At 44.7% G+C, this 21,375-nt stretch overlaps 1 protein-coding gene across 1 annotated transcript in view; it reads right to left on the bottom strand.

Moving 5' to 3' along the window:
• The window catches only part of LOC124798349 (solute carrier family 52, riboflavin transporter, member 3-A-like), a 113,034-nt gene that overhangs the window by 65,539 nt on the left and 26,120 nt on the right, over positions 1-21,375 (bottom strand). The gene's annotated exons all lie outside the window — the stretch shown is intronic.

The raw sequence follows: 21,375 nt of genomic DNA, 5'->3' as shown, positions 1-21,375 counted from the left end.
CCTCCGCGTGTGCGTTCTTGACGTTTTATCTTCGCTCTGTCGTAGTGGCTGCAGGTGTCCATCAGTTTTCGGCACGCTTCTCTTTGTCCGCCAGCTCTTCGTGCGTTGTCCATTCTTCAGCGAGGCGAGGGTATCCTCCTGCCTAGCCTCGGTGTAGTTGCAGAATGGCTCCAGTGTCCAGTTTCGGGCTCTCGCTTCATGGAATCCGCCTCTCTCCTCGTCGTTGGCCGCTGGGGCTTCGAGTCGGCAAAAGTGACCCTCAGTGGCGGTAGCACAGTAAGCAACAAATCATCTTGACTTTGCACACAGGGTCTCCCAGAAGCAATGGTCAGTACTCGGGGATATGAGACGAACAATAATTTAAAATAAATGTTAAGAGCTATGAGCTCTTCTTTGTAAACAAAAAGGCCACAAACAAAAGAGGTTTGACATTAAGAAACGGAAGTTAGAAGAAATGCGGAGAGCATATCAGACGAAAATAGAAGAGGGGATTAAGAATGATACCGACACATCAAATGAACATATAGAACTAATGTGGAAACGATGTAAGACTACAATCCTCGAGGCAGCTGGAGAGGTTTTAGGACATGAACGGGCTCAAAGGAAGGAAGATTGGTTTGACGAAGAATGTATGAGAAGAATTGAGGAACGTAATATAGCACGAATGAAATTATTGCAGAGAAGAACTCGAGCAAATCTGAATGAATATAATGAAAAGCGCCGTATGGTGAAGAGGGTCTGCAGACAGAAGTAAAGAGCACTAGAAGAAAAAAAAACTGGAAGAAATTGAACAGTTCGAAGAAGGGAAGCAAAGTCGTGAAATTTACCAAAAGATTAAAGAAGGAAATACCGGGTTCCAAGCCAGAACGAATATGTGTAGGAACAAAGAAGGGGATCTGATAGGGGAGAGTAATAAAATTGTTGACAGGTGGGCAGAATACTTCCTAGAATTACTGAACCCAGAAGTAGAAGGGTTAGAGCGAGAGGAACTGGTGGAACTAACTTACTGTGGACCAGAGGTTTTAACACCAAAACCTACACAGGGGGAAGTGATGCAAGCCATTAATATCTTTAAAAAAAAAAATAATAAGCCGCCTGAAGAAGATCAGATCCAGGCCGAACTTCTCAAATATGGTGGGGAAACGCTGTGGAAAACGATTCATAAAACAATACTGAATATCTAGTAAGAGGAGAGCATGCCAAAGGAGTGGAAAACAGCTATAATGTGCCCCATACATAAAAAGGAGATAAATTAAACTGCTAGGACTATAGAGGAATCTCCCTGCTAAATACTACATATAAAGGTTTTTTCCAAGATTCTAACCAAGAGGCTTACTCCATATGTGGAAGAGAGAGTTGGAGACTATCAGAGTGGCTTTTGAAGAAATAAGTCAACAACTGACCAGATATTCTCATTGCGTATACTACTTGAAACATGTTACAAACATCAAATTAACATACACCAGCTTTATATCGCCTTGAAACAAGCCTATGATAGTATCTCAAGAGTGTCATTGCGGAATGTAATGTAAGAGGCTGGAATACCGAAGAAGCTCATCAAACTTTCTATGATGACCCTCAGCGAAACCAACTGTAAAGTAAAAATACAGGGCGAATCTCCAGAGAAGTGGAAGTGAAGAAGGGACTTAGAAAGGGTGACAATATCTCCTCATTGCTATTCAATCTTTGCCTAGAAAAAGTCATAAGTCAGATAGAGTTAAATAAAGGAGGAGCCTTCTTAAATTGTTCACTACAATACCTAGCCTACGCTGACGACGTGGCATTACTCGCATGAAACACTGCTGTGCTAGGCGAAGCCTATCAACAATTGAAGAAAGGTGCAAGGGAATTTGGCCTGACAGTCAGTGTCGAAAAGACCAGGTATATGGCAATGACCAACCAACAAAACCTACCAAATCTCAGGATAGCCGACAGGGGGTTTGAAAGGGTGAGGGACTTCAAATACCTTGGGTCGACTATCACTGAGACAAATGAGATTGGTAGTGAGGTGAAAGCCAGAATAGCAGCGGGTGACAGATGCTACTTTGCCGCATTACCCATGCTTAGGAGTTCGCTTCTGTCACAAAAATCCAAAATCCTCATTTACAATACAATTATAAGACCAGTTGTTATCTACGGTGCCGAAACGTGGACCATGAATGTAAATGTGAAAAGGATCCTTAGCATTAGGGAGAGAAAAGTGCTACTTAAAATATATTGCCCAATATATGATCAAGAATGTTGGCGCATTCGTACGAATGCAGAACTAAAACACCTTTTTGAAGAATCTGACATTGTCACTACCATTAAAATAAGAAGACTGCGGTGAGATTGTCACTACCATTAAAATAAGAAGACTGCGGTGGGCAGGGCACGTGGTGAGAATGGAAGAAGACAGAGCATGGAAGAGAATTTTTTATGGCAAGGCTGGAGGTAGACGGCGGAGGGGACGCCCCAGAAAGAGATAGGTGGATGGAGTTGAAGAAGACATAAAAAAGCAGAGTGTTAGAGGATGGAGGCGGAAAGCCTTGGATCGGATAGAATGGTAGGATGTTTTGATGCAGGCCAAGGCCCTTCAAGGGCTGTAGAGCCGAGGAGTAAGCAAGTATGAGCTCTCCTTTATCTCTGATACTACGAAACAAATTTCTGCTACTGCAAGGTCTTTGCTTTCCATATTTTTGAGAAGTGGTGGTATGAACTAAGATAAGAAAATAATGTACAGTAAACACCGGCTCTAAAGTGCATACCTGAAGAGCTATGACCCCTTTTTCATTTTCCTACTGTGAAGCAGTATGCATTTTAGAATCCATGTTTACTAGACAATCTTTTATTGTTTTGATCCGTACTACCTCCTTCCAAAATATGTGAAGCAAAGAGCTTGCAGTACCAGAGATTTGTTTCACATTATCGATATGAAGAAGTGCTCATAGCTCTTAAGGTAGGCATTTTAGCGTCCATGTTTGTTCGACTTCTTTCGCTTCCAGTAATCGTTCCTATCGTATTCCTAAATATTTATCATTCCTCCTGTGACACACCGTGTAGCTGCAGTTAGTGGTGAAAGGAGCCTTTATCAACAAAGAACATATTTTACACCAACAGTTTCTCTTGTACGCTTGATTGAACCGCCAAATTTAATCATTGATTATATTAGATTCAGTTTTCGTTCCATAGACCCAAATATGAGATGATTCTTGTGGGTGTGGAATATGTCAGAAATAATAACAAAAAAAAGAAACAGAACATAGAACATTTGAATATAATACTTTCCTGATCATTTGTCAGCAGCTGTTCAAGATAAATGGATACATTACAGTAAACTGGAACTGCTAATATATCTTACACAAAATACCTAATCTTGAGTGTTGTGACCAAGTGCAGTCAAAACTGAAATCTAACAGACATTTTTACTTAATCTGGTCTACAGTTCCTGTTAAGACATCGCTCTATATAGTAAGCGTTACCTACCAAAAAGTCTTTCAAACTCTGTTCAAACTGTGGTTTATCTAAAATTAGGTTTTTGATGACCGCTGCCAATTTACTGAAAACAAGTGTTCCTCAATACTGGATCTCTTTTTGGACTAAGGTATGTGGTCTTTATTTATTGTTCTTATTCCTAGTATTGATACTCTATGCTGAGCTGTTGGCCAAAAATAGAAACGTATTATTTACAATAAATTTCAATAAGGATTAAATATACTAAGAAACAGTGGTTAGAATACCCAGTTCCTTGCCAGGTTTGTACATAATGTTTTTGAATTTATTCCACGAATGACTCACACTGCACGCTTTTGAGCTATAAAAAGTTTTGCGCAGTGACGAGTGACCAAAGAATATGACCCCATGTGACATAACATAATGGAAGTAAGCAAAGTATGCAATTTTTTATACTTATATTTCCTACACCTGACATTAATCGCATTGGAAATACAGACTTGTTTAGGCGTTTCAGAAATTCTGTGGCATGCCCTTCCCAACTGATTTATTATCGAGTTGTGATCCCAGAAATTTAACACTGACAACCGTTTCTATCTGCATGTCTTTATACGTTATACACATGCTAGAAGAAAATCTCTTATGGGTTCTGAACTCCATGTAGTGGGTTTTTCAGAGCTTAATGACAGTGAATTAGCTTTAAACCATTTATTAATGTAAGTGAAAATTTGATTAGCAGCCATTTCTAAATCTGTACTTGACTTGCTATTTATTGCAATGTTTGTATTGCTGTAAACAAAACAAACTTAGTATCTGGCAGTGTAACAGACGAAAAGTCATTAAAGAACACAATGAAAAGCAACGGACCCAAGATGGAATCTTGAGGAGCAACAAATGTAATTAATTTCCAATCAAATGGAGACTGATTTCTTACTCCATAGGTATTTCGCAACGACATTCTCTGTTTCCTGTTAGTTTTGTAAGACTCGAACCATTTTGCAGCACTGAGAGTGACACTGTAATATTCTAATTTAGTTAAGAGAACGTGATTAGCACAGTCAAAGACTTTCAACAGGTTATATAAAATGGCAGTAGCCCCTGATTTGTTATCTAATGAATGAAGTATGTTCTCAGTCTACATGTATATAGACTTAGTCTCAATAGATTCTGTTTCTATTTTGAAAGATTTTTCTGAGTTAAAGGGTAGAAAAATTTGATCATGTTTCTTATACTAGGGAATAATTATAAGTATGTATACTGAAGAATAGGAATTATACGTGACATTATTAATATAGTATTTCTCTTTTGTAGCACACACAAATTTGTATTTTCTCTTAAGCTGCTCACATAAAAATTTTGAACACCTTTTCAGTTTTCAACTACTTTGATGGCAAATTTTCTAAAATATATTTACTTACTGATAAGCTTTCTTTACGTATTACATACAGCCTACACAGTTAAATAGTGCCTCATGTTTAGCACTTCAATACAAAAATAGATGGTACTTTGGTATTTGCCCTGTTTTTCTCGATGAAAAGCGAATAATCGTTAAATTACAGAATTCAAAAGGTTCCTTTAGTTAACTAAAAATGTCAGAAATTTTATATTTAATAGATTGTAAATTTTTATTAGGGGTATAACAATTCAATGACTCTAGTTCTTACTGCTCTCACTAATAGCCTCTAAAATCTCAGGAATTATCTTAAATGAAAATGAACTGTTTCTACTTTTAATTTTTACCATGATGTTAACATACATAAATTTTTTTCTATCAGAAACGAATGTATATGTAGCACTTATTTGGAAAGAGAAAAAGGAAATGTCAGAGTAGGACTCACGCTCTGAGTGTTCAATGCGAACACAGTTATGTATTATGTAATGTGTACACCTACAGGTTTTGATGAATCAATTTGCGAGTATCAAAATATATGGCATAAATGGCCGTACCTTTCTTTTGTATTGAGGTAGAAGCTTAAATTTTTTACTCCTCCAAGGGACGATAGACCTGAGTATTTGACACAAATTTCAACTTGATACCTCTGCCCGTTACTGAGAAAAATTGGTATTAACAGACGGAGAGACGGACAGCACAGTGATCCTATAACTTAATTTTATCCACTGTTTTCCAGTGTTTAGTCCGCGACTGTTTTAATTTCGTAAAATGAAGAACAAACCGCCTTCAGTCACAAGTTGCGTTTATTTACTGCACTATGCATTTCGAGCCCTGGAGGCTCATCTTCAGGTGCTTTTTAGTGATTTACATCAGGTTTTTTAGTTGTTTGCCTGTTGATATTACATTTTGTGTTACAACATGGTATATTGTAGATATAAGTTTCACAGCGTTAATAATAGGAAACTAACTTACAGTTTAACAATGCATGATGTCTGTTTCTGTTGTGCAGTTGGTATACACAATACACATCTTTAATTTTGCAGTACATACTGGGATATATATATATATATATAGTCACACACTTTTTCGTACATTGTAGTAGTAGAACGTAAACATGCCAAAGATTCTCGTTCATACAGATGTTCTACTTCTAAATGTAATCGATGGTGGTGGTGGTGTGTTGGGGCTTATGGGCGCTCAACATCGAGGTCATCAGCGCCCTGACACACATTAAAAGGAACGAATGTGGACAGACCTAAGAAAACTAAAGCACACACTCAAAGAAAGCAGGAAAAGAAGAAAAATGCTACATAAGAAAGTAAAACCTAAGGAAAGGGGAAACATAGCAACAAGAATGTGACAGGAAATTGTTATTGGCTGGCCACTTACATAAAATATGGGCGAGCTTGTCACACAGTGAGCAAATTAAAATCCTCTCCCTAAAATCTTTGTAAAAACATTTGACAGGGCACAGAACTTTAAAACTTTAACCACATTCGTCCGTGTGTTGCCTAAAAGAGATGGCAGGTCCGCTGGCAAGTCAGCCGCGACCCGCTGGTCAGAAAATAAAACGCAATCCAATAAAACGTGGCGCACAGTGACCTAGACGCCGCAAGCACCACAAATTGGAGGGTCCTCTCGCCGGAGCAGGAAGCCGTGCGTCATAGGGCTGTGGCCTATTCGAAGCCGAGTGAGGAGAACTTCGTCCCGTCGATTGGGCTGAAAGGAAGTACACCACACACGCGTTGTGGGCTTGACTATACGAAGCTTATTGTCAGTCACTTCCAGCCACTCATCCTCCCACCGAAGCATGACCCGTGAGCTCAACAGCGAGGTGAGTGCGTGCAAGGGGATAGCACACTGAGATACTTGTGGGGCTAGACACGCCTCCTTGGCTGCGAGATCTGCCCTTTCATTCCCAGCAATGCCATCATGCCCCAGAACCCAGCAGAAAGCTACAACCTTCCCCAGTCGCTGTGGTCTGAGGAGGGCATCCTGGATAGTCTGGACAATTTTGTCTGCCGGATACAAACGTTGCAATGAGTGAAGGGCACTGAGTGAATCGGAACGGACAAGAAATTTAGGAGAGGAAGAATGTCTCATGTGCTCCAGTGCCCGCAAGATCGCAAACAATTCTGCATCAAAGACGGTAAAAGTCTGAGGCAGTCAGACCTTGAGGACACGATATGGAAAAACAACTGAGCAACCAACAGAATCCCCTTGTTTCGACCCATCCGTAAAAACAGTTACATAGTCGTGGTGCTCAGATAAGATGGCAGAAAATGCTGCATTAAAAACGGTGGCAGGAGTGCAATCTCTCTTGTACTGCAATAAATCTAAAATCACTCCGGGCCTCTTCAGTAACCAGGGTGGCAGGCGGTTAAAACCTTGGATTTGGGGTTGTACAGACTCCACACCGAGGGAGTCTAGTACACGTTCCACACGGATCCCAAACGGCAACGTAGCCCGGGGACGGCGGGAAAAAAGGCGGTCCAGAGGTGGATGGGCAACAAGACGTTGAGCAGGCGAGCTGGGAGCTGCAAGAAACTTACAAGCCTGGCGCACCAGCAGGAGCTGCCGCCGGATGGTGAGTGGCGGTTCGCCAGACTCAGCACAGAGGCTGGGTACGGTTCAAATGGTTCAAATGGCTCTGAGCACTATGGGACTCAACTTCTGAGGTCATTAGTCCCCTAGAACTTAGAACTAGTTAAACCTAACTAACCTAAGGACATCACAAACATCCATGCCCGAGGCAAGATTCGAACCTGCGACCGTAGCAGTCTTGCGGTTCCAGACTGCAGCGCCTTTAACCGCACGGCCACTTCGGCCGGCGCTGGGTACGGGACTGGTCCGATAAGCAACCGTGGCCAGTCGGATCCCAGCATGGTGAACAGCGTCAAGGATCCGCAAATAAGATGGCCTCGCTGACCCATATACTGTGCACCCATAGTCCAGTCGTGAACGCACAAAAGCTCCATAAAACTGAACGAGACGCGCCCTGTCCGCACCCCAAGACCTGTGGCTGAGGCACTTGAGGATGTTCAGTGCCTTCAGAGTTCTGGCTTTCAAGTCACGTAGGTGTGGCAGCCATGACAACCTGGAGTCAAAAATTAGGCCCAGAAACCGCACTGTGTCTCTAAAATGTAGGACATTTTTTGTTGTTGTTATATTTAGAAGTAGAACATCTGTATGAACGAGAATCTTTGGCATGTTTACGTTCTGCTACTACAATGTACGAAAAGTGTGTAACTATATATATATCCCAGTATGTACTGCAAAATTAAAGATGTGTATTGTGTATACCAACTGCACAACAGAAACAGACATCATACAATGTTAAACTGTAAGTTAGTTTCCTATTATTAACGCTGTTAAACTTATATCTACAATATACCATGTTGTAATACAAAATGTAATATCAACAGGCAAACAACTAAAAAACCTGATGTAAATCACTAAAAAGCACCTGAAGATGAGCCTCCAGGGCTCGAAATGCATAGTGCAGTAAATAAACGCAACTTGTGACTGAAGGCGGTTTGTTCTTCATTTTACGATCCTATAACTGCTCCATTTTTACTAAGGTACGCAACCCTAAAAGCAACCTATTTCCACGATCACTATATTTAGATTTGTCTTTAAAGGTCTTACCAAGAGCCCAAGAAAAGGCAGGTAATGCCTGTGGGGAGGGGAGGACGACAAATGATGGGCCCATGTTGAAAATTTTTATCGAAGGGACCCTGCAGGCAGGTTGCAGTACAAGTTATTTTATCCCTGATAATTTCAGTATTCCAAATAGTGTGTGACACTCGGCTAATGGGAGCGACTGTAAATGGTAAATGCCTTTACTATCGCTCCCATTAGCCACCGCGGTGAATGTCAACTTCTGCGCGAATAGTATTCCTGTCAACCTTGACATACGTCTAATGCACGACACTGGTAGATATTTGCGAAGTAGCAGTAAAACGTAATCCGAACCACAGCATTCACACGATTCATCAACAGAGCTTACCTGACAGTATTCTGGGTGTTATATTCCGAAACGGAGAGTTGATTGTCAGTGACGTGCAACGACAGAACACCGCCTGTGCACCAAATCGTTTGCAGCGAGCTGTATCGCCATTGCGCACTTGCCGGTTATTGCAACCATCAGCAGATCGCTGCGATCTTTAGTGTCTCAGACTTAGAGGTGAGGATAAAGTAATCCTTGCGTTATCTTGCACTGCAGGAGAACAATGCTCGCTGACATGAGAATACCACTCACACGCATTATCAGTCACGTAGGGCCAGCTTAGCATTCGCTGAGGCGGGTACCATCTGTTCCCGCGATAAAAGCACCGCCAAGTTCGCAACGAGCACTCTCTGTCTTCTCAGGAAGTAACCAGTTCTCAACCCGAGTTCAAGAGTTCAACCAACACATATGGAGAGACAGCGATTTGCTGTTTTTATTTTATTATTATTATTTTTTTTTGAGTCATCTGTCTTCTGACTGGTTTGATACGGCCCTCTACGAATGCCTCTCCTGTGCCAACCTCTCCATCTCGGAATAGCACTTGCAACCTACGTCCTCAATGTTTTCCAGTCTCTGTCTCCCATTGCAGTTTTTACCTTCTGCAGCTCCCTTTACTGCCATGGACGTTATTCCCTTATGTCTTAACAGATATCCTACGGCCCTGTCCCTTCATATTGTCAGTGTTTTCCTTATATTCCTTTCCTCTCAGATTCTGCACAGAACCTCCTCATTCCTTAGCTTATAAGCCCACCTAATTTTCAACATTCGTGTGTACCATCACATGTCAAATGCTTCATTCTCTGCTGTTCTGGTTTTCCCATTGTCCATGTTTCACTACCGTAGAATGCTGTGCTCCAAACGTAGAGTCTCAAAAATTTATTTCTCAAATTAAGGCCGATATTTGGTACAGGTGGACTTCTCCTGGCCAGGAATGTCCTTTTTGTCAGTGCTAGTCTGCTTTTGATGTCCCCCTTGCTCCGTTAGTCATGGGCTATTTTGTTGCCTAGCTAGCAGAATTCCTCAACTTCATATACTTTGTGACCATCAATCATGATGTAAAGTTTCTTGCAGTTCTCATTTCTGCCACTGCTCACTACCTTCGTCTTTCTTCTATCTACTCCCAATACATATTCTGTACTCATTACATTGTTCGTTCCATTCAACAGATCCTGTGATTTTTCTTCACTTTTACTGAGGATAGCAATGTCATCAGCAAATCTTACCGCTGATATCCTTTCATCTTGAATTTTAATTCTAATCTTGAACCTTTATTTTATTTCCACCATTGCTTCTTCGATGTATAGACCGAACAGCAGGGGCGACAGACTACATAGTTATCTTACATCTTTTTTAATCCGATATGTTTAAGACTCCCGTATTCCGAAAATAATCTGAGTTTAAACGTATTAAACTACCATTAAATGAAGGGCATTCTCCGTGGAAACTAGCATGGGTTCTGAAAACATTCTACGCCTACTAATGAAAGTTCTTTCGTATAAGATATGTGGCTTAGGCTATACTGGGGATTTCCTGAGAGGCAGGATGCACCATTCGATTCCGGATGTACAGTTATTCCCAGAATCAGTGTTACTGTTAAAGGACATAAATTCCTTGACTGAGTCTGCGATACTTATGAAACTTCTTTGGGAAGAATACCGTCTACATTTCTTAACGTATTTGTCTATTAGATAAACGACATATTTACCCCAATGCAAACATCTAACCCAAAAAGTGAAAGTTTCTTTCACAAATTTTCAGTTTTGTATCTGCTTTTCTGGAGAAACAGAAATATGTCCTTAATGTAATAAATTACAAGAAAGGAACTTTAAGCTACGAGGGGCCTCCAATAAGTAATGCAGAACTTTTTTCTGTAAGAAGGTTGGTTTTATTAATGATTCCAATGTACCGTATTGTTCCCCACTCTTTTGGTTCCAAACCCTATATTTCAAGATAATTTCCTTTAAATGTGACGGCTTACGGCCACCTTACTAGGAGTGCTACACTATGTGATCAAAAGTATCCGGACATCTAGCTGAAAATGACTTACTAATTCGTGGCGCCCTCTATCGGTAATGCTGGAATTCAGTATGGTGTTGGTCCACCCTTAGCCTTGATGACAGCTTCCACTCTCGCAGGCATACGTTCAATTAGACGCTGGGAGGCAGCTTGGGGAATGGCAGCCCAGTCTTCACGGAGTGCTGCACTGAGGAGAGGTATCGATGTCGGTCGGTGAGGCCTGGCACGAAGGCTGCGTTCAAAACATCCTAAAGGTGTTCTGTAGGATTCAGGTCAGGACTCTGTGCAGGCCAGTCCATTACAGGGATGTTATTGTCGTGTAACCACTCAGTCACAGGCCGTGCTTTATGAACAGGCGTTCGATCGTGTAGAGAGATGCTGTCGCCATTCCCGAATTTCTCTTGAACAGTGGGAAACAAGAAGGTGCTTAAAAAATCAATGTAGGTCTGTGCTGTGATAGTGCCACGCAAAACAACAAGGGGTGCAAGCCCCCTTCCATGAGAAACACGTTCACACCGTATCACCACCGGCTCCGAATTTTACTGTTGGCACTGCACACTCTGGCAGGTGATGTTCACCGGGCATTCGCCATACCCACACCCTGCCATCGGATCGCCACCTTGTGTACCGTGATCCATCACTCCACCCAACGTTTTTCCACTGTTCAATCGTCCAATGTTTACGCTCCTTATACCAAGCGAGGCGTCGTTTGGCATTTACCGGCGTAATGTGTGGCTTATGAGCAGCCGCTCGATGATGAAATCCAAGTTTTCTCACCTCCCGCCCAAATGTCATAGTACCTGCAGTGAATCCTGATGCAGTCTGTAATTCCTGTGGGATGGTCTGGATAGTTGTCTGCCTATTACAGATTACGACCTCTTCAACTGTCGGCGGTCTCTGTCAGTCGACAGACAAGGTCGGCCTGTACGCTTTTGAGCTGTACGTGTCTCTTCACGTTTCCATTTCACTATGACATTGAAATAGTGTACCTAGGGATGTTTAGGAGAGTGGAAATCTCGCGTACAGACGTATGACACAAGTCACAGCCAATTACCTGACCACGTTCGATGTCCGTGCATTGCGTGGAGCGCCCCATTCTGCTCTCTCACTATGTCTAATGACTACTGAGGTCACTAATATGGACTACCTGGCAGCAGGTGGCAGCACAATGCACCTAATTTGAAAAAGTATATTTTTTGGGGGCGTCCGGATACTTTTGATCACATGCACCTAATTTGAAAAAGTATATTTTTTGGGGGCGTCCGGATACTTTTGATCATACCTCATGGTAGCATTCTACAGGTCGACGTCGGAGCCAACGTCTTGTTTCATCAATAACTTCCCCATCAACTACGTACTGTTTCCCGAAGAGTGCATTCTTCATTGGGCCAAACATATGGACCTCGAAAGGTACGCCCTGCAGGGTGTATGAGAAGGACAGTCCAATAAAGTTTTGAGAGCTCTTCTCAGGTGCGCGGACTTGTGTGAGGCCGTACGTTATCATAGAGAGGGAGAAGTTCGTTTGCACGCTGAAGTTGTTTATTGTGTTTCCTGTGGGTAGCATAATACACCCGTATACTACTCCTGTAGACAACTCCTGTAGACATGAAATACCGCATAAAACGGGCATGTTCTACAAGTTCTAATGGAGTTCAACGCGGAGTATTATTGGAAGATGCCAAATCAAACACCTTTCAGCCGTCTAATTTTCAAACTTATTTTATTTTTCCACCAGTTTTGGGGATTTACTACGCCATCTTCAGGCCCCTGATCGCCGTGTAGGAAGATTCCACATCGGTTTTGGTCAAAACAGGGGCCAGCAATACTGGTATTAGTAGATTTCTGCTTGCTATAGCGGTCACTTCAAATAAAATAAGTCTGAAAACTAGAGGGCTGAAAGGTGTTTGATTTGACATCCTGTATCGAACAGCTGAGTCCTGCAACTATCTCTGAAAAAGTGGGCATCAAGAGATGGGGTATTATTTGTCCGGAATCATATTATAGCATGCGTAAATACTCAGCGTCAAAATTCGAATTCTTGATATGATAGTCATAATAATAAACATACGAAACGTACCTGAATTGCGAGTTTGTTTACATTTAGTAAAGTAGGACAGACAAGTGTGGGGTGTCTTCTCCTAATGGTAGGACTGTTGTTTGCAGTGTTACTATCTTGTTTCTGCAATGGTGTGCAAAGCTTAAGGACGAAAGTAACTCTCGCATGATGCGTCACTGCTAACGAACATAGCTCGACGAGATTTGGACCACGCAAAGGAAAAACTGCTACAGTAGAGCACAGAAAGTAACCGGAAGAAACACACAGAGATGAAAAGAAATGATACTATATGAAACTTCCTGGCAGATTAAAACTGTGTGCCGGACCGAGACTCGAACTCGGGTCTCGTTCGAGTCTCCGTCCGGCACACAATTTTAATCTGACAGGAAGTTTCATATGAGCGCACACTCCGCTGCAGAGTGAAAATCTGATTCTGGAAACATCCCCCACGATTTGGTTAATCCATGTCTGCGCAATATCCTTTCTTCCACGAGTGCTAGTTCTGCGCCGGCCGGTGTGGCCGTGCGGTTCTAGGCGCTTCAGCCTGGAACCGCATGACTGCTACGGTCGCAGGTTCGAATCCTGCCTCGGGCATGGATGTGTGTGCTGTCCTTAGGTTAGCTCGGTTTAAGTAGTTCTAAGTTCTAGGGGACTGATGAACTCAGAAGTTATGTCCCATAGTGCTCGGAGCCACTTGAACTTGCTCGTTCTGCAAGGTATGCAGGAGAGCTTCTGCGAAATTTGGAAGGTAGGAGACGAGGTACTGACGGAATTAAAGCTGTGAGGACGTGGCGTAAGTCGTGCTTGGGTAGCTCAGTTGATAGAGCACTTGCCCGCGAAAGGCAAAGGTCCAGAGTTCGAGTCTCGGTCCGGCACACAGTTTTAATCTGACAGGAAGTTTCATATCAGCGCATACTCCGCTGCAGAGTGAAAATCTCATTCTAAATGATACTTTGTTTCAAAGCAATAACTACACTGAAATCACCGCGATTCATGATAGCCTTCCGGACATTACAAACGGCAGGACAGGGCTCTTAATGTGGTGTGTCATCACCATGGACGACATTACATGCTCTGCAACGTGACACAAGGTTGGATATGAGTTGTTGGGGTAGGCGATCCATTGCTACACCAGCGCGGTTGAAAACTGCTGGATGGTCCTTCCTGGATGTGAAGTTGCTACAATGCCTCGCTCCAATGCATCCCGCACGTACTCAATGTCATTTAAGTGGGAGGAACTGACAGGCCAGTCCCTTCGCCGATTGTCCTCTCGTTCCATGAACTCCTCCACCCGCGCCGTTCGATGCGGTCGCGCATTGTCATCCATAAAAATGTCCCTGGGCGAGTGACGTGTTCCCACCTCTCTCGTTATGATGGTGTGTACAAGCACTGGTGATGCGAATGTTATGATATGGTGAGGCATAATGTTGCATGGGCGTACTGACGTCCACATCTTTGAACACGGTACACTCACCAATAACGCTATTGTTGACGGAATGAGATTTTCACTTTGCAGTGGAGTGTGCGCTGATATGAAACTTCCTAGGCAGATTAAAACTGCGTGTCGGACCGAGACTCGAACTCGGGACCTTTGCCTTTCGCGGACAAGTGCTCTACCATCTGAGCTACTCAAGGACGACTCACGCCCCGCTCTCACAGCTTTACTTCTGCCAGCACCTCGCCTCCTACATTCCAAACTTTGCCGAAGCTCTCCTGCGAACCTAGCAGAACTAGCACTCCTGAAAGAAAGGATATTGCGGAGACATGGCTTAACCACAGCCTGGGGGATGTTTCCAAAATCAAATTTCACTCTGCAGTGTAGTGTGCGCTGATATGAAACTTCCTGACAAATTAAAAACGTGTGCCGGGCCGAGACTCGAACTCGGGACCTTTGCCTTTCGCGGGCAAGTGCTCTACCAACGGAGCTACCCAAGCACGACTCACGCCCCGTCCTCAAAGCTTTAATTCCGCCAGTACCTCGTCTCCTACCATCCAAACTTCGCAGGAGCTCTCCTGAATGCCTTGCAGAACTAGCACTTATGGAAGAAAGATATAATGCAGGAGAGCAACTGCGAAGTTTGGAAGGTAGGAGACGAGATACTGGCGGAATTAAAGCTGTGAGCAGGGGGCATGAGTCGTGCTAGTGTAGGTCAGTTGGCAGAGCACTTGCCCGCGAAAGGCAAGGGTCCCGAGTACGAGTCTCGGTTCGGCACACAGTTTTAATCTGCCAGGAAGTTTCAACGCTATTGTTGCACTGTACTCTTTCCCCTTTGTGTCTTTTCAGGGGTGCAAGCGGCTCTGGCTTCTTTTTTATGCAAGACAATGCGTGACCGCTTCGAACAGCGCAAATGGAGTAGCTCTTGGAACGAGAGGATATTCGGCAAATGCACTGGCCTGCTTGTTCCCCCTACTTAAATCGCATCGAACGCGTGTGTGATGCGTTGGATAGATGTATGGCAGCATGCCCACATACAGCAACGCCCATGCAGCAGTCGTCACCCGCGCTGATGGAGGAACGAAACACCCTACCACCAGCACTCCTTACCAAACTTGTGCTCATACACCCTATTAAGCAGCATGTCCTGCCGTTTGTAATGTCTAGGGGACTATCATGTATCGCGCTGACTTAACGTAATTATTGTTTTTGAAGCAAGGTGTCATTTTTTTCGTCTCCTTGCGTATTTCTTTCAGTTACCTTCTGCACTATATTGTAGCAGATGTTTCTGTATATGGCCCAAGTTTCATCCAGCTATGTTAGTTGATAGTGACAAATCATGTGAAAGTTACTTTTGCCTTTAAGTTTTACACACCAGTGCATTTAGTTTCACGCAAGGGAACTACACAGCGTTGCAGGGAGCCAAACCGCACTGCTTACACGAGCGGTCGACCTTGTATACGGCAGCCGTTCTGGAAAATAAGGTATGTAGCCTCGTGTCCTTGGAGTCTTTCGCGACGGCATACATGAGTAAAACGTTCTCGGTTTTCCAGCCGCGTTAGTTCGAATAAAATCCTCAAGTTTTCGATGGCCATCTCCGCCATCGTCGTCAGGAGTTCACTGACTGCCGGGGCTTTCTTGCTTGCTTCGCAATTCACGGAGTTTCATACTCCAGTGATTTGTAGGGTGGGCGGATCACACATTTCCTACTTCTTCCTGGGGGTGTTGGATGTTGTCTTCTCGTCTGAATCGTCCTTACGGTTGCGTTGCTGCTAGCAGTTCTTCTGGCTCATTTTGCGGCGTTCCTTTACACCAGCATCAGGTCTGGCCACCTTGTGGTCGGGCGCCAGTGCACTTGGTTGCCAAGTTGCGGACGAGGTCGTCCTCCGACGTCCGGTGTTCGACCATGGGGCTGCTATTTTTTTTTTTTTAATTGTGATTTTGCACCTCATACAAGGTCGGCTGGCAGCGTAAAAATTTTACTCCGCTCTTCAGCCACAAGCAGTACAATAAAATAGAAAACCAATGAAGACAGAAAAGTAACATAATGGTGGTTAAAAAACAGTAGATACAATAATTAAAAAAACGCGAAGCCGTTCACACTCGACGAAAAACAAGAAAACTGTCGGCACTGTACACAGACACTGATGATTTAGACGACACATGCGAACGAAGGAGCGTGGGCGGCGAAAAACACTGAATCACAAACACGACGGCACATACACTAAGCCGATGGCGATGATCTCTGGCGCGCGAATGTCCACTTAACGTGTGCGAGACCAAGGTCCTGCCAAGAGGGGAAGAAGGTGGTGAGGGAGGGAGAGGGGAGAGCAGAGATGCCAATGGGTGGGGAGATGGGGGGAGGAATGAAGGTATGGGGGGTAGGGGAAGCCCAGGGGAGGAGGGGGGAGGAAGGGAGGAGGGAGGGAAGGGAGAGAGAAGGGAGAGAGGGTGCCCTGAGGAAAAAACACAGGAAGTGGGAGGGCAGGATCAAAGTTGATAGGAGGGGCAGGTGGAGGGGAGGAGGGCATCATCAGGAGGGGGAGCTGGCGGAAGCCACCTTGGGAGAGGGTACGGAGAGTGGAGAGATGGAGAGCTGGTGGGACGTGGAAATACAGGCATGACAGCAGATGGGGGTCGGAGAGGATGTGAGAGATAAGCGGGTGAGGAGGATCTAGTTTACGGGAGGTGTAGAGGATCCGTATCCACTCGAGGAAAAGGAGGAGATGGGGGAACGAAATAAGGTCATACAGGATCCGCATGGGGGAAGGGAGATGGATGCGATAGGCTAGGCGAAGAGCATGGCGTTCGAGGATTGAAGGGATTTGTAAAAGGTAGGAGGGGTGGAGATCCAGGCAGGGTGGGCGTAGCAGAGGATAGGGCAGATGAGGGATTCATAGGTGTGGAGGATGGTGGAGGGGTTCAGACCCATGTATGGCCAGAAAGAAGCTTGAGGAGACGGAGTCGGGAGCGTGCCTTGGCTTGGATTGTCCAGAGATGGGGGGTCCAGGAGAGGCGGCGGTCAAGGGTGACGCCAAGGTACTTAAGGGTGGGGGTGAGGGCGATAGGACGGCCAAAGATGGTGACATAGAAGTCGAGGAGGTTGAAGGAAGGGGTAGTTTTGCCTACAATGATCGCCTGGGTTTTGGAAGGATTGACCTTGAGCAACCACTGGTTGCACCAAGTGGTGAACTGGTCAAGATGGGATTGGAGAAGGTGTTGGGAGCGCTGCAGGGTGGGGGCGAGGGCAAGGAAGGCGGTGTCATCGACGTACTGGAGAATGTGGATGGGGGGTGAAACCGGCGGCATGTCCGCCGTATACAGAAGTTACAGAAGAGGGGAGAGGACGGAACCTTGGGGCACACCGGCGGAGGGGAAAAAGGTGTAGGAATCCGTGTTATGGATGGTGACGTACATGGGGCTGCTACGGTTTCTTGCTTATATAGGCATGATGACATCATAAGGAGCCAATCAGATCGACCCAATGTGGCGCGCGTGCGGAAGTCGACCCGGGCAGCTAGCGGAGCTATTGCCCGTGGCAGCACCGGCGACGTCAGGTGGCGCCAGGGGCAGGCGCCACATTCGAAATGCCGCTCCCGCGTCGCGCATCTGTCTTTGCTTTCTTTCGATGTCCAACGCCCGCTCCCATGCCCTGCTGAGTGTGTATTCCTGGTCTCTGTTGAAATTGTTGTTGTTTAAACGAATCTCGGCCGCTTCCCTTATAACGGAGTCCCAATATGTATACGCATGAGCCAACACTTTTGTATTTTCGACTGTATTTTATGTCCGTTTTCTTGGCAATGCTCCGTTATGGCCGACTTGTCAAGCTCCCTTTGTTTTATATGGCGCTTGTGCTCAGTACAACGCTCTGCAACCGTGCAAATTGTTTGTCGAATATACATGGTGCCGCATTCACAGGGTACACCATACACTCCGGACACTCGAAGAGCAAGTCGTCTTTAACAGGGCGCAACATATTTCGTATCTTGGGGGCGGGCCAGAACACTGGTCTTAGCCCATATTTCCGCAGCAGACGTCCTAAATCAGATTAAATGGCACTATGGGACTTAAAATCTGAGGTCCCCTAGAACTTAGAACTACTTAAATGTAACTAACCTAAGGACATCATCAACATCCATGCCTGTGGCTGCATTCGAACCTGCGACCGTAGAAGTCACGCGGTTCCGGACTGAAGCGCCTAGAACCGCTCGGTCACCGCGGCCGGCCAGACGTCCTAACTTGCTGCTAGTTGCTCCACAATATGGCGGGAATACAGTCCGTTTGGCATCTTCTACTGATTCACCAGGTGTCTTTCGTCAGCGGGCCTTGAAAGAGTTTCCGATGTCTCTTTTGCTGTATCCATTTCCCCCGAAAACACGTTTTAAGTTCTGCAATTCAGACTGTAAGTGGTCGTCGTCAGAGATAATCTTGGTTCTATGAACCAAGCTCGAGGATTTTATTCGAATTGACGCGGCTGGAAAACGGAGAACGTTTCATTCATGTATGTAGCCTCATTTAAAAAAATCCGTGTCGTAATTCAGCAGCTATGAACGTTGGGAATTACTGGCGTATGTTGGAAAATGCGTCGTAGGACCTGTAATCGTATCTTGATATACAATGACGGAAAACAAAATTGCAACGTAAACGAAAGTTGGTTGTTTCTTCATCTGAAAGACGATGTCTATTCAAATTTCACTCCAGTTGCAAAAGAGTGGCGCTACTAGCGCCACTATGAGGACGCAAATCAGGTTTGCTATAAATACACGCTGTAACGGTCGTGAGCCTTAGTTACCATTGAGACTGGCGTGGTGAGTTGAAGTTAGTTAAGACGCCATTATCAGCAACTCACTGAGATACAAGGTCGTGTAATGGATTGGCAGGAATGTAGCCTCCGTATATGATTGCTGGCAGTGGTGGTCCCGAGAATGGACGGTCATTAGAAGTCTGGGCTCCGGACGGACACGTAGCGCTATCGACAGGAGAGACCATTGTGTTCGGCATATGGCTCTGGCGCATCATGCTGCCTCTGCGGCAGCAGTTTGGGTAGCAGTTGGCGCCACAGTGACACAATGAAGTCTTAGAAATCACTTTCTTCAAAGACAGCTCCGAGCCAAACGCCCTGTAGCGTCCATTCCACTGACCTCAAACCACCTCCATTTCCGACTTTAGTGACGTCAAGTGAAAGCTCATTGGAGGGCAGCGTGGAGGTCTACTGCGTTTTCTGATGAAAGCCGGCTCTGCCTCTGTGCCAGTGATGGCCGTGTGTTGGTTAGGAGGAGGCCAGTTGAGTACCAGCAACCAACCTGTTTGTGTGCTAGACACACTGGTCCTAAACCTGGAGCTATGCTCAGGGGTGCGATTTCGTGTGACAGCAGGGGCATTGTCATCGTTATCCCACGCATCCTAACTGAAAATTTGTACTTTTGTCTGGTGATTCGACCTCTTGTGCTGCCATTCATGAACAGCATTCCAGGGGGTGTTTTCCAACAGGATAACGCTCGCCCAGAGGGGTTGTTTTCCAACAGGATAACACTCACCCAGATACCACTTTTGTAATCCAACTCGCTCTACAGAGTGTCAACATATTATCTTGGCCTGCTGTATCACCTGATTTGTCTCCGATTGAGCACACATGGAACATCAGCGGACGACAACTCAAGCAGCATCCACAAACAGCATTAACCGTCCCTGTATTGACCGACTTCGTCCCACAAACTGACATCTGGCACCTGTACAACGCAATGCATGCCCGTTTGCATGCTTGCAGTCAACATTTCGGCGGTTACACAGGTCATTAATGTACCGGCATTTCACATTTACAATGTCTTATCTCGCTCTTACGTTAACCTGTGATCTTGTAATGTTAATCACTTATCTGTGTTAGCTATACCAATGTATTCCCGAAATTTCATTATTCTACATTAATAACAGGGTGGCGCACGAAATGTGTTACCAATTGTTTCTTCCACAATTTACGACGCACATTAGATATCCGTCTGGAGTCTCTACAGCAGTACCATCAGAGCTTGGAAAAAACAAATGAGTTACGAAATGATGTGTAATTCACGATACTGTGGCTAGGAGACTAGTAAGCAGCAATGGCTGACAATGGAAGACTGACGACACAGCAACGATCGGCAATTGTGTTACTTTTTCATGAAACGAAAAGCCTTGTTGTGACTCAGAGGCGTTTTCGACGACAGTTTAGCATACGATGGGTCCCTTGCAAGAAGACCATCCACAGGTTGTACGATAAATTTGTACGGGAAGGAACAGTATTGGAAGCGAAGCGACCTCGGCCTAAGCCTGTTTGTTCGCCGGAGAATATTGAAGCGGTACGAGATGCTGTACAGAGAAGTCCCGGGAAATCATGTAGAAAGGCAGCAGTGCAACTGGGAATATCCAGACGCTCCATTCAACGAATTCTTAAAAGTGACCTCCATATGTACCCAAACAAGATGACCTGTGCACAGAAGCTCACTGAAGAACACAAGCAGCAGAGACTACTGTTTGCTCAGTGGGCGGAGAATAGGGAAGAAACTCTCAACAACGTTTGGTTTTGAGACGAGGCGCATTTTCATTTAGACGGTGTGGTTAACAAACAAAATGTATGCTTTTCGGCCACTGAAAACCCACAAGTGCTTCATGAGCGACAACATTATGCTCCGAGGATTACAGCGTGGGCAGCAATTTCCAGTCACGGACTTATTGGACCCTTTTTCTTTGAAGAAACTGTGGATATATTGAGCATGTGCTGAATTAGAACAAATCTCCATGTACGGCTCTTCATTGTAGTATATTTTCCTTTCAGATTGTATTGACAATAAAGTTTATATTAAAAAAAAATATGGTAACACATTTCGTGCCCCACTCTGTATATTTTGGTGCTACGAGTTTTTCCGTCAGTGTATTTCCTTATTTTGGATATGTTTGGAGTGACCTGTCTTAACAGTCTCGATATGCGCAGAATGATTTGGAAGCTAATGTAGAAACTGTCTGTCACTGGAGGCGTTGTGTTCCCAAGGTATTCGCTT

Source organism: Schistocerca piceifrons, chromosome 5 (genome assembly GCF_021461385.2).
Source record: "Schistocerca piceifrons isolate TAMUIC-IGC-003096 chromosome 5, iqSchPice1.1, whole genome shotgun sequence".
Taxonomy (NCBI): Eukaryota; Metazoa; Arthropoda; class Insecta; order Orthoptera; family Acrididae; genus Schistocerca; species Schistocerca piceifrons.
This window is presented reverse-complemented; position numbering and strand designations above follow the sequence as displayed.